Source organism: Rattus norvegicus, chromosome 3, assembly GCF_036323735.1.
Source record: "Rattus norvegicus strain BN/NHsdMcwi chromosome 3, GRCr8, whole genome shotgun sequence".
NCBI classification, from domain to species: domain Eukaryota; kingdom Metazoa; phylum Chordata; class Mammalia; order Rodentia; family Muridae; genus Rattus; species Rattus norvegicus.
In genome coordinates, this window is record NC_086021.1 from 109,065,729 (window position 1) to 109,078,847 (window position 13,119).

Sequence of the window (13,119 nt, forward strand, 5' to 3'; positions counted from 1 at the left end):
ATCTGTAGGATTTCTCTGTATAGCCCTGACTGTCCTGGAATTCACCCTGTAGACCAGGCTGGCTTGCCTCTACCTCCCAAGTGCTGGTTTTAAGGTGTGCACCACCACCCATTAAAGAGCAACTTCGATAGGAGTTTTTTATTGGCCTCTGCAGACCTATTAAAAATAATGAAGGCTTTATATGTTTCTCACATGTTCTCATACTCAGCATCTGTTACCTACAGAAGTAACAGGTTCCTAAGACGGGTTCCTATAGTCAGTCAATCTTACCAGAGGCTCTGGATTGTACTCCAGTGTTATCTGATGAGAAACAGCACCAGTTTGGTCATTACTAGAAGACCCCCCAAACCCATGACAACACCAAACAGGAGAGAGGGAAGAGTGAAGAGAGAGAACCACACACACACACAGGGGACTGAACATGGTAGCCTTCCATCTATTGCATATCATCTAGATTAAACTAAACAAAGCTGACTGCTCTGTACTCAATGTGTTCTGCATACTGGAGGAAGTAACAGATACTGAATAAGAGAGCATGTGAGAAGCATCTAAGGTCTTCAAACTTTCAACAACTCTGCAGAGGGCAGTAAGTAAAATTCTCTTTATAAAAGTTGTTCTTCAATGGGTGGGTGAAGGACTTGGAAGGCAGAGGCAGGCCAGTCCTGCACAAAGAAATAATCTCTTGGGGGCTTGGGGATTTAGCTCAATGGTAGAGCGCTTGCCTAGGAAGCGCAAGGCCCTGGGTTTGGTCCCCAGCTCCGAAAAAAAGAACATAAAAAAAAAAAAAATAAAAAAAAAAAAGAACCAAAAAAAGAAAAAAAAAAAAAAGAAAGAAATAATCTCTTGGAAAAAACAAATGAAACAAGGGAAAAAACAGAGTTCCTAACTATTCTTGTCATATATTTGACTTGTTCATCTGCTTGAGTTAAAAGCTGGCCGTGGGACTACCATAACCCAGGAGAGAACCAATGAGTTACTAGAGGAGCCAGTTGTAATTACTGAGTTGGTGGGATGAAGGTGGATGGTTAGGCTTTACTGGAGAAAGAAAAATGCCCAGCTTTAAGGGGCTAGGACTAGTATGTGTGAACAGGGTGCTAAACACAGGTAAGGGTTGTTAAAAACACATTTACTTTCCTCTCAGTTTTTCCTAAAGCCAATTTTCCTATGACATTAAAATCACACAATTCTTTAACTTCGCACTCCATCGGGATCTGCTCATGTTTATCTCAACACAAGTCTAGTGTCATGGTATTTATTTATGATACTTGTGAAACAATCACTCTCTGTTGGCCCTACTATAAGGCTCTGCCAGATAGAGGAGTACAAGAACTCCAGCTGATAAACAACTTCAACAAAGTGGCTGAATATAAAATTAATTCAAATAAATCAATAGCCTTCTTATACAAATGATAAACAGGTTAAGAAACAACTTACTTCACAATAGCCACAAATAATATAAAATATCTTGGTGTAACTAACCAAACAAGTGAAAGATCTGTATGACAATAAGTTCAAGTCTTTCAAGAAAGAAATCAAAGAAGATCTCAGAAAATGGAGCGATCTCCCATGCTCATGGATTGGTAGAATTAACATAGTAAAAATGGCCATCCTACCAAAGGTGATCTACAGATTCAATGCAATCCCCATCAAAAATCCCAACACAATTCTTCAAAGACATGGAAAAAGCAATTCTCAAATTCATCTGGAAAGGAAAAAGCCCCAGAATAGCAAACACAATTCTTAGCAATAAAAGAACAGCTGGGAGAATCACCATCCCTGACCTCAAGCTCTACTCCAGAGCAATAGTGATAAAAACTGCATGGTACTGGTACAGAGACTGACAGGTTGATCAATGGAATAGAACCGAAGACCTAGAAATAAAACCACACACTTAAGCACAGTTGATCTTTGACAAGAAGCCAAAAATATACAGTGAGAAAAGAAGGCATCATCAATAAATGGTGCTGGTCTAACTGGCTGTCTGTATGCAGAAAACTGAAAATAGACCCTATTTATCACCTTGCACAAAGCTCAAGTCAGAGAGGATCAAGATTCAGATACACTGAATCTAATAGAAGAGAAAGTGGGAAAGAGCCTTGAACTCATTGGCATGGGGGAAATTTCCTAAACAGAATTCTAATGGCTCACGCTTTAAGATTAAGAATTGATAAATGGGACCTCATTAAACTGGAAAGCCTTTGTAAGGCGAAAGACATAGTAAGACAAATTGGCAACTTAAAGACTGGGAAAAAAATCTTCACTAGCCCCAAATCCAATAGAGGACTAATATCCAAAATATATAAAGAACTCAAGAAGCTAACCACCAAAGAACCAAATAATCCAATCCAAAAAATATGTTATAGAACTAAACAGAGAATTCACAACAGAGGAATCTCAAATGGCTGGGAAGCACCTAAAGAAATGTTCCTAGTCCTTAGTGATCAGAGAAATGCAAATCAAAACAACCTTGAGATTCTACCTTAAACCAATCAGAATGGCTAAGATCAAAACCTCATGTTGGCAAGGATGTAGAGAAAGAGGAACACTCCTCCATTGCTGGTGGAATTGCAAACTGTTACAACCATTCTGGAAATCAATTTGGAAGTTCCTCAGAAAATTGGAAATAGATTTACCTAAAGATCTACAGCAATACTACTCTTTTTTGGGAATATCCCCAAAAGATGCCCCATCATGCCACAGGGACATGTGCTCCACTATGTTCATAGCAGCCTTATTTATGATAGCCAGAAGCTAGAAACAACCGGGATGTCCCACGACGGAAGAATGGATACAGAAAATGTGGTTCATTTACACAATGGAATACTACTCATCCACTAAGAATGAGGACATCCTGAGTTTTGCCAGCAAATGGATGGAACTAGAAAATACCATCCTGAGTGAGGTAATAACTCAGACCCAAAAGGACATGTATGGTATGTACTCATTAATATGTGGATTATTAGTCAAAAAAAAAAAAAAAGAAAGAAAGAAAAGAAAAAGAAAAAAAAAGTACAGAATACCCAAGATACAGTCCACAGAACTCAAAAAGATCAACAAGCTGAAGGGCCCAAGTGAGGATGCCTCAGTTCCACTTGGGAGGGAGAAGAAAGCAACCACAAAGGGGAAGAGAGGGAGGGACTAGAGAGGGAAAGAGGATGGGGGTGGGGTGGGTTGTAGGGTGGGGGAGGGGAACATGATTTGGTATTGGGTGGGGGAAAACGACTGAAGCCCTGAGGGCCAGCAGAAAGAATGGAAACAGGTGACCCTGGGAGGTAGGAAGTTGGAAGGACCCTCCAGAATGCACCAGAGACCTAGGAGGTGAGAAACCCTCAGGACTTGGGGGGTGGGGACCCTAGATGAAATGTCCTACAGTGGTAAGAGGAAACTTGTAGAGCCCACCTCTAGCAGAAAGACATCAAGAGAGGGATGAGTTTGCTATTCCACAGTCAAAACTCTAACCCATAATTGTTCCTGTCTGAAAGAACTACAGGGATGGACATGGAGAGGTGTCTGAGGAATAAAAGATCCAGGGACAGACCCCAGAGGGGATCCAGGTGGGGGTGAGGGGGGCGCAAGGCCTGACATCATTACTGAGGCTATGGAGCATTCACAAAAAGGGGCCTATCATGACTACCCTCCAAAAGACCCAACAAGCAGCTGAGTCAGATGCAGATATTTGCACCCAACCAATCAAAAGAAACTGCTGACCCCTGTGGTTGAATTAGGGAAAAGCTGGAGGAAGCTGAGGAAGAGGGTGACCCTGTAAAGAGGACCAGCAGTCTCAATTAACTTGGATCCATAAGATCTCTGACACTGGATCACTAACCAGGCAGCAAACACCTCCTAATGTGAAGGCCCCAATACATATACAGCAGAGGACTCTTGAGTCTGGGTTTAGTCAGAAGATGCATCTAACCCTCATGAAACTGCCCAGGGAGTTTAGAAGTCTAGCGAGGTGGGGAGACCCTAGTGGAGACAGGGGTGGGGGTGGAGTAATGGGATGTGGAACCGTAGGAGGGTGGACTGGGAGGGGAATAAAATCTTCAGTGTAAAAATTAAAAAACAAAAAAACCAGGGGACAATGCCCCGAGTAAAGCCTAATCACCTGCTAAGTCTGCCTAATTGAGGGTCATCTGCCAACAATCTGGATGACAGGCTTCCCTGCTGCCAAAACTTACAATTTTGCTTTTCAGACTCAAGAGAAACAAGGGTTAGTCAATCCTTTCACTTAGTAACTCTCCTGCAAAACTGACCCTCCTTGGCCTCAGTTTTCTTGCTTGTGACTCTTTATGAATAGCATAGGAAACACTGGTAAATGATCCACATTTCCATTAAATGTTATGAGGACAATGTCTGCCTACAGTAAACACACAACATAATGTTCTGCTCCCTTCTTCCTTAAAGAGTTACAAGTCTCAAGATTCTTATGTTCTGAGCCTCAACCTGCCTTGTTTAATATAGAACAATGCATTACAGACAGCTCTGTACACTAGCATGAGAAGTAAACAGAAAATACATAGACTGTTTTGCTTTCCCAACCCACTGTATTTAAAACATTCCCTGGCTATCTTCACTGAGGCCACAATACGTGTGGAGGAATGGTTACAAAATAACGATTTCATGCATCACTTCTAGGAGAAGGGAATTCTTTTGTTTTTGTTTTTTTTTTTTAACTAAGATCATTTGCTCTGAGACAACAAGACACTCCTTTATTAAACTATTTTTAAGGACCTTCAGATAAATAAATAAATTTAACAACTCTCAAGTTTAAATAAAGCCCCTGAGAATTTTTGTTGTTGTTGATTTGGAGAGATGGCTATTTCTCCACAAATTGATACTCTTAAGTATCTCTCCAGTCAAACTACTTATAGTAAGTAGTAGGGGACCTGGTGGGCCTAACCCACTGGCTGTTAGTAATAATCATTTGTTCACTGAAGAGAATGGGCAGACTAAGCCCTGGAAAATTAAATGCAATGGAAGCTTGGAATCACTGGTGTATGTAAAAAGCAAAATGATCCCCCTACTTATCTTTTAATTGTTTTAATTGGCATGGATGGCTATGCTTTATATATGAAAAGACTGAGGCTCAGGGAAGTTGGAGACATAGCCACAGCTAGAGCCCACATTTGGCCAATTAAAAAACCCATGGTTTTCAAGAACTAGAAAGTGGAGGCTGACTGTGGATTTTTGTCAAGTCTGCATCCTTATTAATTAGGAGATGGATGGGCACAATGCAAAGCATGGTAGAGCTTCTATGCACCCGATCAAAAGACGTTTCAAACTACTGGTCTCAGGTAGACTATAATACAATCTCTCTGGTGGATCTTTCTTTGATCTTACCAAAGAAAAGGGTGGGTATATAAAATAAAGAAAATAAACCAAGTAAACTTTGGGGGTGTCATTTGTCTCTCTGAATTCCAGTGCTCTCAGCTGTAAAATGTGTCATATATAACCTATGTAATAGTGTAGGTGTGGGCCTAAACGGGAAACCTTACTAAGGCTCTAGCACAGGACAATATTTTTTTTAAATAAACTACTAATGTAGCTATTGTTTTATTTTTGATTAATAGTTTATAAAGCTCATAGGCTGACATCAGTTTGTTCTCATTCAATAAATAGTATTTATAGTTAAAAAAAACAAAGTCAAACAAGACAAAAGAACTGCAGTGGAAGTACAGGGGACAGGGATTGTGACATAGTCACATTTTCTTTAGGGCCAGCCCTCTCCCATATGCTTCAGTCATTTTAGAGCTGAAGAGCTTTGCAGAAATTAGATGTATGTGGAAGGTCAGGAACATTGAGCATTCAGAGGGTCAAAGATCTGTGGGGTGAATTGATGCAAGTGGTTTTGCTCTGGTTTAGAGTTTGCAAAGGTAGATTTGTTAGGCACTCTGTTAACATGGGCATCTCAACAGAAGCAATGATCAGGCTGGTTTTTAGGCTTCCCTGACAGTTTATTTAAACAAAGAGCAGTGAAATGAGAGAGAATCAGACTGTTACCAGAATATTCCTGCTCTCACCTATAATGGCTGAAGTCTGAGGAGCACAGACCAAAAGTTTCCTTTGTTTGAGTTTCAGTCTTCCTGCAATTCTGATGTAAACTTGGTCTGGTGGTAAACTGCACTTACCTCCTATGTTCAGTCCACAAAAAGCTGTAGCAGACACTGCAGGGGGCAGCTTCTCTCTGCACCTTCATCTCCATGTCCCTTTCAAAAAGGCTTTGTAGGCTGAAAAAAGGCCAACCCTGCCCACAGCAAAAATAAAATGTTCTTCAAATCACTTCCCTGAGGAAATGGTGAACATTATGGCTGACTGCCCAGACTCAGGTCTCAAATGTTTTTGTTCTCTTGATGTTTCTTCCTACAGATATATCAGTCACTCAGTGTTTAAACTCAAATATGGGGATCAGAGGTACAATTGACAGTTATTTATTTGCATTTTAACTAATCCCTTAAAACTAGGCATTTGATTAGACAGAATTTGTGCAAAGTACTAGTAGGTTTCTAGGACAAGTATTAGTAGCTTTGTAGCATAAAGGGGCAGAAAATAACTTCTTTAACATTATTGCTTGGTTTCATCATTGCTTGTATTTCTGGACAGGCACAAGGAAATTAGTTCTTCCAGTTATTGACAAAGGAGTCAGGTGATACTTTGTGTAAAAATTAAATTTTGAAAGACTCAGAGAAGGAAAAAAATCCCCCCCCATGCCACAGAAAAGGAGACACCGGAAGTTCCATAATGAATTTTTGGATAGACTTTCAGGTATAAAATTCTGCTAGAACTTACTATCTCATAAAGATACAGAGAGCATTTTAACTTTCCCTAAGCCAATTTCTAGAAAAAGTCTAAGCCTTTTCTTCCTCTCTTCCCTACCCCTCCTTTTTTGGGTAACATTTGTTTGAGGTAAATGAACATTTTTTTTGAACCCTTAACACATTCGTCTTTATATATATATATATATATATATATATATATAGTATATACAGATAAAACATAATACACTAACACATTCTATGTTTAGTTTACAACTACTATCTTGTCTTGGATTTAATAAATCAGTGATCTTAAATGAAGTAATCAAACTTTATTATGGGGGCATTCCTAGATACACGATTTAGCTGGTGTAATACAAGCATGTACTATTCCTTAGGATATTATTATGGTCTGTGGACTATAAGCCCTCTTACCGTTTAATTCCTACAACTTGTGAATAAAGATTCATAATACTGGCTCTTACAAGGTTTTCTCCCCCCAGGCATTCTTTAACTGCTAAGCTCAGAAAATGTGTCTGATAAACTGTGTATGTATATGTAAGTCTCCCATAATGCATCCCTATAGACAGGCTGAGTGGCCACACCATCATGTGTAGATACATTGTGCAAACAAAAGACTTAACTTCTTGGATAATAGAAGTCTACACCCTCCCCTCCACCTTCCGCCAAGCTTCCAGAGCTTACATCCATACTTAGCCTTTACTATACAACCCAACTCTTACTATGAAGGTCAATCCTCACTACTCCCAATCTCAGCTTATTCTGCTTCCAAGTGGGGTTCTTTCACTATTCACTCTCAACACTGATGGTTATGTCAATGTGTGGCTGACAGACAAGCAGATGGTAGGTCCTAAGCATAACAGCAACCCCTGGTGGCTGTGCACTTTAGAATGAGATCTTAGAGGACACCATTTTCATTTTCTTACAAAATCTAAGTACAGTTTATGCCTACCGAGTAGCCCAAACATTCACAAAGAAATCTGCTTGTGTAGGTTTGCCAGTAAGCACACAAATATTCTTCAATGTGCCCTTCCAGAAAAGACCTAGACTCTCATTTCAGGCACACAATTCATTTTGACCAAACCATTGTATCTGCTGCATGAATGCAAGAACATATGCACACACACAGGGTGCCCCTCATTTCCTCTGGAGTAATGGGAGCCTGGGCAATACTTTAAGCATTCATTTTCTAACATAAATTAGAATGAAACATCAAAAACGCCAGTGACATCTGCATGAAAACAAAATGTAGCCATTAGAGTTGGTGCTATTACAATGAAAGGAAATGTATTCATAATGATAGAACATTTAAAATAATGTGTTGCTAGATTCTGTGTTCATAAAAACAATAATGAAGAAACAGGATAGGTTACATAAATTAAAAGGAGAAACAGGAGCAGAGAACTACAAGGGCTCTGGGCAATGTCAGTGGCATGGTACATTCCTAGATACACAGGGACAAAGTCTTGATAGATAAAAAGTAGAAGAGGCTTGAAAAGCACCAGGCTGGCACTAATAAAGTCTGAATTCTGTTTCTGCTCCATCCCATCCAGTTTTGTGATACCTGGCAAATTACATTACTACTTGTCTATACTTCTGTTATTCAGATACATCTACAAAATAAGGAGAGCTGAATCCCTTCCCACCAGCCCCAGGAAGGGAGGAAAGAACAACATAGATAAAGTGCTTAGCATGCAATGCATAGTAGGCATACAAATAATCAATAAAATCCTTTTGTTTTTGCTACTCCTAAGTGTGTGACACTATGATTTCAGCATCACTTCTCCAAATGAAGTGGAATTAATAAACCCCCCACTTTCTAACACACAAGCTTACTATGAGCAGCAAACAAAGTCTATTTTATATTCGTCAGATATTACATACTCATTGACTTGGTAGTTGTTCCCAGCTCATTCTACTAAAGAGTATTTGCATATGTATCCTACACTGCAGTTAACATTCATCATGCAATCCTACTGCAATGTGTATTATAGAAAAAAATCTGGTTTGGTAGTAGGGTTATTAAGTATGCTCTTGGGAAAGTGTGTACTTCCTTGATTAACAGAGACATGGTCCTTTCATCATGCTTGAGCCTGACTACAATATCTTAAGCTGCAGCCCCTTTTCAGTCATTAAAAAAAAAAAAAAAAAAAAAAAGGAATCCTAAGGTTTGCTGATGACTGAGTAAAGGAGCTTGATGTCAACGCTGCCTGAGTTTGATCTAGGACTCATATGACTGAAGCAAGATCAACTCTTGCAACTGCCTCTGACACAGAAAGTACTCAGAAGAATCAAAGGCATACACTTGGCTTTATATTTTCTTTGCCAAGATTTTTCTTTCCTTGGTTTTAAACCTGCTGGCAAGGCCTTGGTGGGGTAGAATGACATGGCTCTTGCCCCTGGAACAGAGCTAACAGGGTACAGGCCGCTACAAGTATAGATGGCTGCTGTGGGCATAAGGCTCGTTTGTATAATAATGAACATATTTTCACAAACCTCTAAGGAATGAATGCCCTCCCTGTTAATGTTAATGATTCCATGCTAGTTAGAAATAGTACAAGTCTAAGAGGTGAGAGTGTGTCTGTATCTGTAGCAAAATGGTAAACATTGAGACTTTTAGGACAGTCCTAAAGGCTGTGGATAAAAACTCTAAAACACGAATTGGAAAATATATAATTTCTCAACTATGCAAAAATATAAGGATGCAATATAAACTGTATAAGGAGCTTCACAGATAGAAAGAAACAGAGGCTGCTATGCTATGAGCCAGCTTGTCAGAAAGATACTGAGATAGGCAGAGATGCAAATGCAGGCAGATTCCTGAGTTCAAGATCAGTCTGGGACATAGTGAGTTAGGTCCAGGCTTGGTAGGAGTGGTTAATTCCATGGCAGGGTCCGGTCTTGCTATTTTGCTGTCTGTGCTTTTATTGCTTGCTGTCTCTTCCTAAATATCAAGGGGCTATGGTCATGGAATGTTGATTTGTGGCACGGTCTAGAGGGAAGTTAGATAAATAACTGAATTGATATGTAAATAAAAAACTGAACTTTTGGTCTGCATGAGCTAGCAGAGTGCCATAGTGGTTCTCTTTTAGAATTTTCTTTTTTTTTTTTTTTTTGTCTAAGGAGAGCTGAACTGTCTGGAGATCTCTAGAGAGAGAACAAAGCTCTTTTAGAATTTTTTCTAATTGGATTTCTGTCCTTGGTAGGAAATCCCAAGAACTTCTTAGAGAGCGAATACAACTGTTTAAAAATGTTTTCTAGCAGCTATCCAGAGAAGGCTGTCTTAAAGAGTGAACACAGGGCTTTTAGAAATTTTATTTTTTATTTTGATTGGAAAACCCAAGAATTACTTTTAGAATTTTTCTAACAGGATTTCTGACTTGATTGAAAAATTCAACAATTTTTTATAGCAGCTTTTCTGACTTTGGTCAGAAAACCCATGAGCTATCTAGAGAGCTTTCATAATTTTACTAGCAGGGAGAGCTGTCTTGTGCAGAAAACTTGGTGTCTCAACAAGAGAGTTTTTTAAGAATAGCAAGAAAAGGCTGTCTTGAGCAGAACACACACACACACACACACACACACACACACACACACACACGGGGAGGGAGGGAAAGAGGGGGAGGGGAGGGGAGGGAGGGGGAGAGAGAGAGAGAGAGAGAGAGAGAGAGAGAGAGAGAGAGAGAGAGAGTGAGTCTGAGTCTGAAAAGCTGTCTCAAGCAAACTACAGAGCCAAGCCCTATCTATAGAGAGCTGTCTAGGGAGCCATCTTGACAGAACACAGACTGCCAGCTTGGACCAACACTTTGACCTTGAGTTGTTTCTTTCTGATGCTCCCAAACACCCTTCCTGTCAGAACTGGGACATGGTCAAGGCTGGTCGTTGGCAATGATCACTAACTTACATAATATTCTTTTTGTATGGACACAGGTTTTATTCTTCAGATCTCATCCACCTTCTTTTACTTGTGTTTTTTGAGACAGGGTCTCACTACTCTGGAGGTCACTGTGTATAGGCTAGGCTGGGTGGTCTGTGAGCCCCAGGGAATCTTCAGGTCTCTCCTCCTCAGAGCTGGGGTTAAAATTGTAAACCGCACCTGACATTTCTACATGGGCTCTGGGCATCAAATTTGAGTCTTCATGAAAGTATATATTTTACCAATAGAGTCAACTTTCTATACACATTTGAATTGTATTTCAATCTGTTTTCTGGAACTCTGATTTGATATCATTGTATTCAAAGTTACCTGCATTTTAAGTTATAGCTTCCTTATCCTGCCTCTGAGTTGAGAAAAGCATGGGTAAAGACAGTACTGTTGTCTTTAGCATTTTAATAGTTACTTCACGTGATTCAGTGAGTTCATGCCTTTTTCTCCATTCCTCAAAGTATTTTATACCATATACTTAATCTACTCTTATTTACACAAAATAGTTTTATTTCTTTCTTGGCTATTTACTATTTTTTGTTTTCCTTCTTTCTTGGTAGTAATCTTACTTGGCACCAAAACACATGTTCACATCACTCAGCAGTTCCCTTCTGAGGTGTCCAAGTTCCATTCTAGTGATCAAGACTGGAAACTTCCTGTTGCATCAAGTACTGACCATTCCTTCTGTGGTCTACAACTCAGGATGCACATAAAGTTAGGTAGTTCTCTGACAGAAAACAACATAAACTCTGATGCTCTCACCCGCTCACAAGTCAGCTTGTCTCTGGGATTTATAAATTGCCCCCTTCTTAGAGTAAGATCATTAGCTTTCTTTCCAAAATACCCCCAAAATAATAACACTAAATAATGTAATACTGAATGCACAATGAATGACACACTGGTCAACAGAACCATTACGTATGCAAGTGGTATATTATACTGCTTAATGATATCACAGCTGTTTAAAAGTTCATTTTATACATTTACACAATGACTAATCACACGTTTCTCAGAAGGGTTCCATGTTGCTGATGTATGACTATATTGTAATTAAGATATGTTGGAAACACGTTCCATAGTTATTAAAAACACATGAGAGCAGGAAAAAGAAGTCTAAACATGTAGTGGTCTCATGTAGGACTGGAGCTCTGTGCTCTTTAACTGAAGCTCCACATCCACCTCTTCTATTCGTTGTGGCTTGGCTAGCTCCTTGGTTTAGTCAGCTTTCCACTCACAAGCCTCCTTCAATCCTTTGAGCATTTTCCTCACTGTATCTATAGCAGCTTGCTCCCCCATGCTTCTGACTCACTTCTCTTTGGCTCATATTCTCTATAACATTTCCATCTGAAATGAGTTTGTTATTTAGTGGTTAGTTTTACTTTGCTTTTCCAGGACAGAGTCTCAGTGTGTATGTAGTCCAGGCTGGCTCTAATCTTCCTCCTGCTTCTACTTCCTTAGTCCTAGTACTATAGGTATGTGTCACTATGATCAGCTTTGTTAGGTTTTTCTTTTCCTTTTCTTCTTTTTATGTCTCTTTTTCCAGTAGAATAAGATTCTACCAAAGATAAAGATATATTTATCTGGCATCTTGGCATCAAGGGCTGTGTTCAAACGCCTAAAAAATATGACTTGAAAACAAGAAAAAAAAGTACCTCATGTATTCACTTAGTACACCTAATCTGATGATCTTGGTCTCCTCTTAGAGGAGGGATTGGAGTTGATGAATTGGTGCATGCTATGAGCAATGAGGTACACTCTGGGAGGCTATGTGGTGTTGAGGAAAAAGCAAAAGTCCTGGTCCAGTCCTTACAAAATGCATAGCAACTAGAATAGAGCTTTAGTTTCATCTCTATGAGAAAACTGGTTCAGAGGATCATGAAACAGGATATGACAGTTGGCTAATTCTTTGCTTTGAGGAAGCAGTGTAGGTCTCCCAGCAAAGTGGTCTAATATTTTACCCATTTCAAGTCTCCTTAGTAAATGTCCTGATATTTTAGAGCTTTGATTCTCAACCTTCCGTTCATGTTGTGGTGATCATTTCATTGCTACTTTATAACTGTAATTTTGCTAGTGCCATAAATCATAATGTAACTATCTCATCTGTAACCCCATAGGGGTCATGATCCACAGATTGAGAACCATTGTGTAAAGCAATAACATCAAGTTGTCATGAAGTTGAGCCCACAGGCCAAGACTTGAGTACATTTTCAAGACCCTGAGCATGTGTCTGCCCTAAAACATGATTTACTTTTCACTTCTTACTTGATGCTCATTTATTTAATTTTTTTTAAAATTGGGCAGTGTTTTATTTTCCTTTACAATCTAATAACTACTTCTTGATGACTGCACATGGGGTAAGGCTGATTGGTAGTTCAGAAAGATCACTGCGATGGTGTTTTCCTGACACTGTAGCCTTCCATA

The 13,119-nt window shown here is 39.4% G+C and overlaps 1 protein-coding gene and 1 non-coding gene across 2 annotated transcripts in view; one reads left to right on the forward strand and one right to left on the reverse strand.

Moving 5' to 3' along the window:
• Window positions 1-13,119, reverse strand: part of Trim44 (tripartite motif-containing 44) — a 135,179-nt gene that overhangs the window by 17,086 nt on the left and 104,974 nt on the right. The gene's annotated exons all lie outside the window — the stretch shown is intronic.
• Window positions 9,926-9,989, forward strand: LOC120101996 (U7 small nuclear RNA). Its single transcript, XR_005503041.1, has one exon. It is a non-coding gene; the product is annotated as a U7 small nuclear RNA (small nuclear RNA).